The sequence below is a fragment of the Cynara cardunculus genome, assembly GCF_001531365.2.
Source record: "Cynara cardunculus var. scolymus isolate 2C chromosome LG 5, CcrdV1, whole genome shotgun sequence".
In the NCBI taxonomy this organism is placed as follows: domain Eukaryota; kingdom Viridiplantae; phylum Streptophyta; class Magnoliopsida; order Asterales; family Asteraceae; genus Cynara; species Cynara cardunculus.
This window is the reverse complement of record NC_037532.1, coordinates 28,449,123-28,456,722: the sequence shown is the minus strand read 5'-3', so window position 1 is coordinate 28,456,722 and position 7,600 is coordinate 28,449,123. Positions and strand designations below refer to the sequence as shown.

General features: G+C 36.3%; 1 non-coding gene across 1 annotated transcript; it reads left to right on the top strand.

Annotated features, from left to right (window-relative positions):
* Positions 1 to 2,754: 2,754 nt before the first annotated feature.
* On the top strand, positions 2,755 to 2,861 carry LOC112513921. Its single transcript, XR_003069381.1, has one exon. It is a non-coding gene; the product is annotated as a small nucleolar RNA R71 (small nucleolar RNA).
* Positions 2,862 to 7,600: the final 4,739 nt, after the last annotated feature.

Here is a 7,600-nt window from a genome sequence, read left to right as displayed (position 1 = left end):
TTCTTCTAAAAGCAAAAGTTCCATATGGACATGTGAAAGTAGTCTTTTCCTGATCATCTAGTGCTATGGCAATCTGATTGTAACCAGAGTAGCCATCTGAGAAACAATAAAACTCTTTTACTGCTAGTCTATCTAACATTTGGTCTATGAAGGGTAATGGAAAATGGTTTTTTTGAGTGGATTTATTAATCCTTCTATAGTCCATACATATCCTCTAACCACTTACTGTTCTAGTAGGTATAAGTTCATTTTTCTCATTTGGTACAACAGTGACTCCACCCTTTTTGGGTACACATTGCACATGACTGACACATGTACTACTAGCAATAGGATAAATTATGCCAGCGTTAAGCCATTTTAAAATCTCCTTTTTGACAACCTCTTTCATAACAGGATTGAGCCTTCTTTGAGGCTCAACGGAGGTCAAACTTTTGTCATCTAAGATAATTTTATGTTGACAAATGGTGGGACTTATTCCCTTGAGGTCAGCAATGGTCCATCCTATGGCCTTGGTATGAAGTTTCAACATGTCAACCAACTTTTCTTCTTGGTCAGCTTCTAATGATGATGAAATAATGACTGACAACTTCCTTGAATCTCCTAAAAAGGCATACTTCAAATGTGAGGGAATTTGTTTTAACTCTAAATCTGGGGGAACCTCTAAGGAACGAACAAGAATCTTCCTATTCTCAGTTTCTAGAACTTCAAAAGCAGCAGATTCTTGTGGTGTTTCTAATTCCTCAAAATCTTCCTCTTCATCACTATTAGTCTCAGATAAACCTAAGATTCTTCCAAAATTTTCTCTTGACACCAGGTTTCTATCAGACTCAAAGCAGAACATTCTTCTCTTTCTTCCGGGTACCTAAGGGAATTAAAAACATTAAAAGTCACTTGTTGGTCTTGGACTCTCATAGTTAATTCTCCCTTCTGTACATCTGTCAATGTTCTTCCAATAGCTAGGAAAGGTCTCCCTAAAATGATGGGAATGTCTTTGTCGGCTTCAAAGTCTAGGATGATAAAATCAGCTGGGAAAATAAACTTATCAACCTGAACTAGGACATCCTCAATCTTTCCTCTGGGATAGGCTATGGACTTATCAGCTAACTGAAGAGTTACAGTTGTAGGTCTAGCTTCACCTATGCTTAGGGTATTGAAGACAGATAAAGGCATCAGGTTTATACTAGCAGCTAAGTCACATAAAGCTTTTTCTATCTCTTTTCCTCCAATTAAACAAGGGATTGTAAAACTTCCAGGATCTTTCATCTTAGGAGGGATTTTATTGGACAACAAAGCACTGCAACCTTCAGTCAGAGCTACAGTCTCATATTCAGTCAACTTTTTCTTTTTACTCAAAATGTCCTTTAAAAACTTTGCATAACTTGGCATCTGCTCAATAGCTTCAACCAAGGGTATGTTTTATGTGCAACTGTTTAAAAACATCAAGAAACTTTTTAAATTGTAATTCTTCATTTTGATTCCTTAATATTTAGGGATAAGGAATATAAGGAGTGACTGCAATCGGAGATGTAGTCTTTTGAAGAGTTGGTGCTGGAATCGATTTCAAAACTGGTCTCAAAATTGGTTCTGATTCAGTTCTATCAGGGATTATAGGACTGGTCTGGTCTTTTATTGCGAAACTGTCACCAGATTGTGACACATCCACTACAACACTTTCTTTGGGAGTCTGTGTTGTCTTGGGTTCATCAGGAAATAACAGTGGAAAATCTGATCTTTTAGGAATGGCTGTACTATCTATGGGCCTGACTATGGGTTAAGGCTCACTAGTACTCACAAGAATGGTAGTCACAAAATCTGGTACAGAGGTAACAGAATCTTGTTCTACACTTTTCTTTTCAATCTCTACTTTGTTTGGTTCTTTTTGTTCTTTTTGGGTATTTTCTAAATAACTATTTCCACTCCTTAAAGTAACAACCTTAACATGCTCCTTTCCTTCCCTCTGAGGTATCTCTGTATCACTAGGTAGAGAACATACTGGTCGTTTTCTTATCTCCAAAGCCATTTGTCCCATTTGAGTTTCGAGATTTTTAATTGAAGCTTGAGTTTGGGTTATAAAACCCTCCATAATTGCTTCCAAAGAAGTAGATGATTCAGCTTGCTGTTTGGGCTTGCTTTGGAAAGAAGACTGATGATTCTGAAAATTAGCATGTTGATTATTATGATTGCCTTGATGCGCTTGTGAGTGAAAATTAGACTGGCCTTGTTGTTGAAAATTGGACTGTCTTGCGGTTGAAAATTGGACTGTCCTTGAGGTTTTTGCATTGGTGGATTAAGAGCTGCACTATGCCACGAAAAATTTGGATGATTTCGCCATCCCAGATTATAAGTCTGCGAAAAAGGTCCAGTCTTGTTGACAAAACTTACATGCTTAGGATTTCCAGGATAATGCTCAAAAGAATGACCTTCACCACTGTACACGCATTGCACCGACTGAACATTGAAATTAAAGGTATTAGCAGATTGCACATGCGGTCTAGATGTTAGATTTGAAATTAGCTTAGTGATCTGAGCTGTTAATGCCGAGACAACATCTACCTCATTTATTCCAGTTGTTTTTTCAGTGGCATTGCACGTGGGTCAGACCATTGTCCGTTATTATTGGAAATCTTTTCAAGTATGTCAGAACCTTCTATATAGGTACAAGCTGTGAAAGCTCCGCCTGTAGTAGCATCAAGCATTTGTCTAGCAACGACATTTAAACCGTTGTAAAATGTCTCTAGCTGTATACAGTACGAAATGCCATGGTGAGGGCATTTTCTCAGCAGCTCTTTATACCTTTTCCATGCATCAGGAACTACTTCATCATCCAGTTGTCTAAAAGTACAAATTTCATTCCTGGATTTGGCATTCCTCGTGGGTGGAAAATACTTTTTCAAAAACTTTTCTGCCATTTCATTAGATGTAGTCACAGAGTCTGGTTGCAAAGAATTGTACCATGCTCTTGCTCGATYCCTTAGTGAAAATGGAAAAAGTTTTAGTCTCAGAGCATCGTCTGAAACATCAGGGATGAGAAAAGAGTTTGTGATTTCCATAAAAGAATGCAGATGAGAATGAGGATCTTCAAAAGATAAACCAGCGTACTGGCCGTTTGTTTGAAGCATTTGAAACATCAGTGGCTTAAGTGAAAAATGGGTGGCACCAATGGTAGGCTTACGTATTCTTGTGTGCAATTGAGTTAAGTTAGGAATAACATATGCCATAATGCCACCATTTTTAGCATTTGCAAGACAAAAGATGTTTTGAGCCTCATCCTCGTATGGAATATTTGGTTCATTTCTAATTATATCTTCTCTTTGCACTCTTCTTCGTTGTCCGAAAGTTTGCTCAATATCCGAATCAAGTGGAAAAAATTCACCGTGCGACAACCTTGGCATACACGGTACGTTCACAAAAAGATGGTAGAAAAACTAACCTTTATAAACTTTACTTTTAAAAAGAAAAACTTCAGCATGCTATCCCCAGCAACGGCGCCAAAAACTTGCTCGTCGGTTTATTCAACCTTAGATTTCAACACAAAAATAGAACTCGGCGCAARTATACACCTCGAACTACTGTCGTCTCGTAACAAGTAATAATGGTATAAGTACCAGATATCGTTCCCACAGAGATAGCTTGTAAAGTTATTTCAAAAGTCCAGTTTATAAAAACTAATTTCAGAAGGCGAAAAGAGGGATTTGATTTATCTAAAATTGGAAGGTTTTGATTAACAACTAAGAAAAATATCAGTCTTAAAAAGAAGCACATGGTGCAAAGGTTGATTAAAAACAAATGATTCAGCAAAAAGGTGACATAGCATTCCTGTCACAATTATCTAAAATCAACAAATGATTTTATATAACTGTCACAGTATCAACTATCGGGTCAGATGGCCTCCCAAGAGCACACACTGGTCAACGTGCTATCGATACGATATCATTTATGTTAGACGACGTGAATCCTAGCACAACACAGTGTTACCATCCTACACCGTAGGAGTATAGCATTTGTCAGACACTAAAGCTATTTATAGCCTTCTCCTATTACTTCAGGTTTTGAAAGTCAATACATTTTTATACACAAAATTAGTTGTCAATTAATTTTAATGTAATCATCAAATGAAATATTAAACACCTGAAACAAATAGTAGACTATAATGCTAATAAGACACCTTTGTACTTTCACATCGGCTTTGGTCTTAATTTCCCGTTACACCCYAAGCTAAGGCGTTTAGCCCATCATCGCTCGGTTTCTTCTCTCGAAGGATGTAAGGACCGAAAGATAAATAACTGATACGGAAAAGTAAATTACAGAAAGTAAATTACAGGAAATGGAAATACTGGAATTTAAAGTACTAAAAATTAAATGACAGAAATATAAATGACTAAAAGTAAATTGCTGGAAATTAAATGACGGAAAAGTAAATTGCAGTAAAGTAAAATGCAGAAATGTAAAGACTGAAATATAAAAGACTGAAATATAAAGACTGAAATGTAAATGACTGAAATTAAATTATTAATAACTAAATATTATTAATTAATATTAAACTAAGACATGATGAAGATTAGTACTTGATGGGATGAAGATGTGACAAAAGAAAGCCTTGAAAATAGGGGTTGACTTTTAGGAAGCTTGCAAGACAAGTAACAACACTTGCAAAACAAGTTTCGTTACTAAGACCGAAAAGGTTACTTGCGAACTCTTAAAAACAAATTATTTAGTCTACGTAAATTAGTCGTGAGCCACAAATGATGAAATCCAGTGTAAAACAACAGAGATCGACTAATTCGTAACTTGTAACAAAAGTCAGAAAATGTAACGTAACTTGGAAATAAGAACAGAAATGAGATGGAGATTAAATACGAGCACTTGTATTAAACTTGAGAACGAAATCACACTTCACAAAAATTGGTTCTTGGTTGGAAGCAAGAAAACCGAAAGCTTGAAACCGAAAACAATAATCTAGAGAGCTATTAACACAAAGATTATAAGTGTTAAATGGTAGAAAGCATGAGAAAGTGTATGAAAAACAAAGTCTTAAGCCTCTATTTATAGGCTAAGGGAGTTTGCACAATGAGAGCCACCTAATAAGACAAAAGGAGCTTCAAAAATGGGCTTTGACCAGGCCCAAGGTCGTTGACCCAGCAGCTTCAAGGGAGCAGCCCAAGAATTCTCGGCCCAGGCAAAAGTGCAGCTCACAGACAAGTACTACAAGATTCTGCCACTCCTGCTCCTACAGGATTGCGGTAGGATTTGGCCCAAAAATCATCAAAAAAACTGCATAAACATGGAATTAACATTAGATATGATATATTACCACTAATATATAAAGAAGACATAAAAAGACTCAATTACGACACTAATGGGCAAATAAAACAAGTGAAAATGGTTAAGAAAATGATATAATAAGGTTAATAAATTAACACTTATCAGTACCCCAAGAATAGAAGTCAAAATGTTTCTCAGTTTATTAATTTCTTCCGCTAATACATCTCAGATCACATACTCAGGTTGCTGCACAGGTTCTTGATTTATATTTACAAAAAATGATTCATTCTGATATGGAGGTAACTCAGATTGACTTTGCATTCCTCTTCCCTGATTTCTTCCACAGCCTCTACCCCTACCTCTTCCTCTGCCTTCTGATAAACTAGTTGGAACATTTTCAGGTGAATTTTCTCTATCATTGGGGTTGGGGAGGGCGATCCTTTCAGACCTTCGGGAATGACTGACCATCTGCAAATTTTCAATATTAATAATCACATAATCACATTCCCCAAATATAATAAGGTGTCTAAGTACATATATGTACCTGTAATTTTCTAATTAGAGTGGCCAATTGTAATTTGAATTTACCTTACATATTGTCCTCTTAACCCATTATATTTATCCCAATGGTTCTATTTATGTCAGGGACCCTTAATGTGCAAACAATACAGTTTAAGTAGGCCTCATGCTGAATACCTAAATCCTTTAAACTCAGGCTCTAATACCAACTTGTAACGCCCCAGGTTCCACATTTGCATATAGCCATGTATTTCATATATCAAGAAATACAATTAATACATATTTGGTACCAATAGTACAAGAGGCTATATTACATAATTGACAACCAAAAATTCTTCATAACATTCTTGTACACAACTTGCATAGATAACAAGTATTCCAAAAATCCAACAGATAACATGCTTCTCTTCATAAATCAAATAAGCATAACAAGAAAATTTCACATTTTCCCCTTCCTCGTATCCCTAGATATAGCCTGACCTGCAATGCATATTTTTGAAATACAAAATGAGGTTAGACCTTGAGGTCCAGTGAGAAATCCCCTTTCTTTGCAATTACAGGGTGAAAAATCACCAAAACCTGTTATAAAATCATATTTATAAATTTACGAATATCTAACAACTTTTATAAAATATAACTCAAATATCACAAACAAAAATATGAGTTATAAATTTATTTCGTACCACATATGGAATGAAACTACTCAGGTTCTCACATCATTCGATACGAAATACCCAGAGCTCTTATGGCTCATAAGAATCAAAGCTCCTAATCTTAACTTTAAAATCTTACAAGAAAAATGCGACTAACCAAAGTTCTTGGTTATTGGCTAAAGTTAAAAAAAAGTATTGTATCGAACTTAAAAGAAAATAGGTTTTAATGATAACCAGAGACCCTCTGGGTTCTTTATCAAATCTTTACTCTTTTGAACAGTTTGAAGTGTAATATTCAATATCCCAAAAATATTGTTTATTCAAAACACAGACAATTAAAGCCTCTGGCTATAAGCCATTTTCCTCCTCTACACAACATCATTGTTATTATATCAATAAGAGCAATAATTCCAAGTTTTTACATCACAAAGAAATGATAACTTTGAATCATTGCATCTCATAGATGTGGCAACAATAGTTATGATCAAACTACAGATTCCACAATTGCCACATTTATCCCATAGTACACCTCTCATTTATATGCCACATTTATCCCATGGTATACCTCTCATTGATATGCCACTATTATTTCCTCATAAAATGTAGTCAAATCAGTTATTGTTAGCCAGGAATGGCATTAAACAGTTTCAACATTTTGGGTGATAACTGCCTTCATCGGACAACACATGGGCAATGAAATGCCCTTATCGGACAACACATGGGCGATGAACTTCCCTCATCGGACAACACTTGGGCGATGGGCACCCTCACTGGACAACACTTGGGCGATGAGCACCCTCCCCGGGCAACCCTTAGGCGATGAGCACTTAATCCGAATAAACGCCTTGTGCGATGAGCACCCAATCCAGACATGACCTTAGGCGATGAACACCCAATCCGGACAACACCTTGGGTGATGAGCACCCAATCCGGACACGACCTTGGGCGATGAACACCCAATCCGGACAAGGCTTTGGGGCGATGAACACCCAATCTGGTTGATTCCTTGAGCGATAAGGGTCTGTTGGTCCCAAAAGGGTCTACAAGAATACTAAACAGTTTGTAGAAGGGGGGGATGAATACAAACACAATTTTCAAATTTAAAATATATATTGATAAAGAAGATCAATACAGATTTTACAAGATTGTTTGCGGAAAGATAAGTA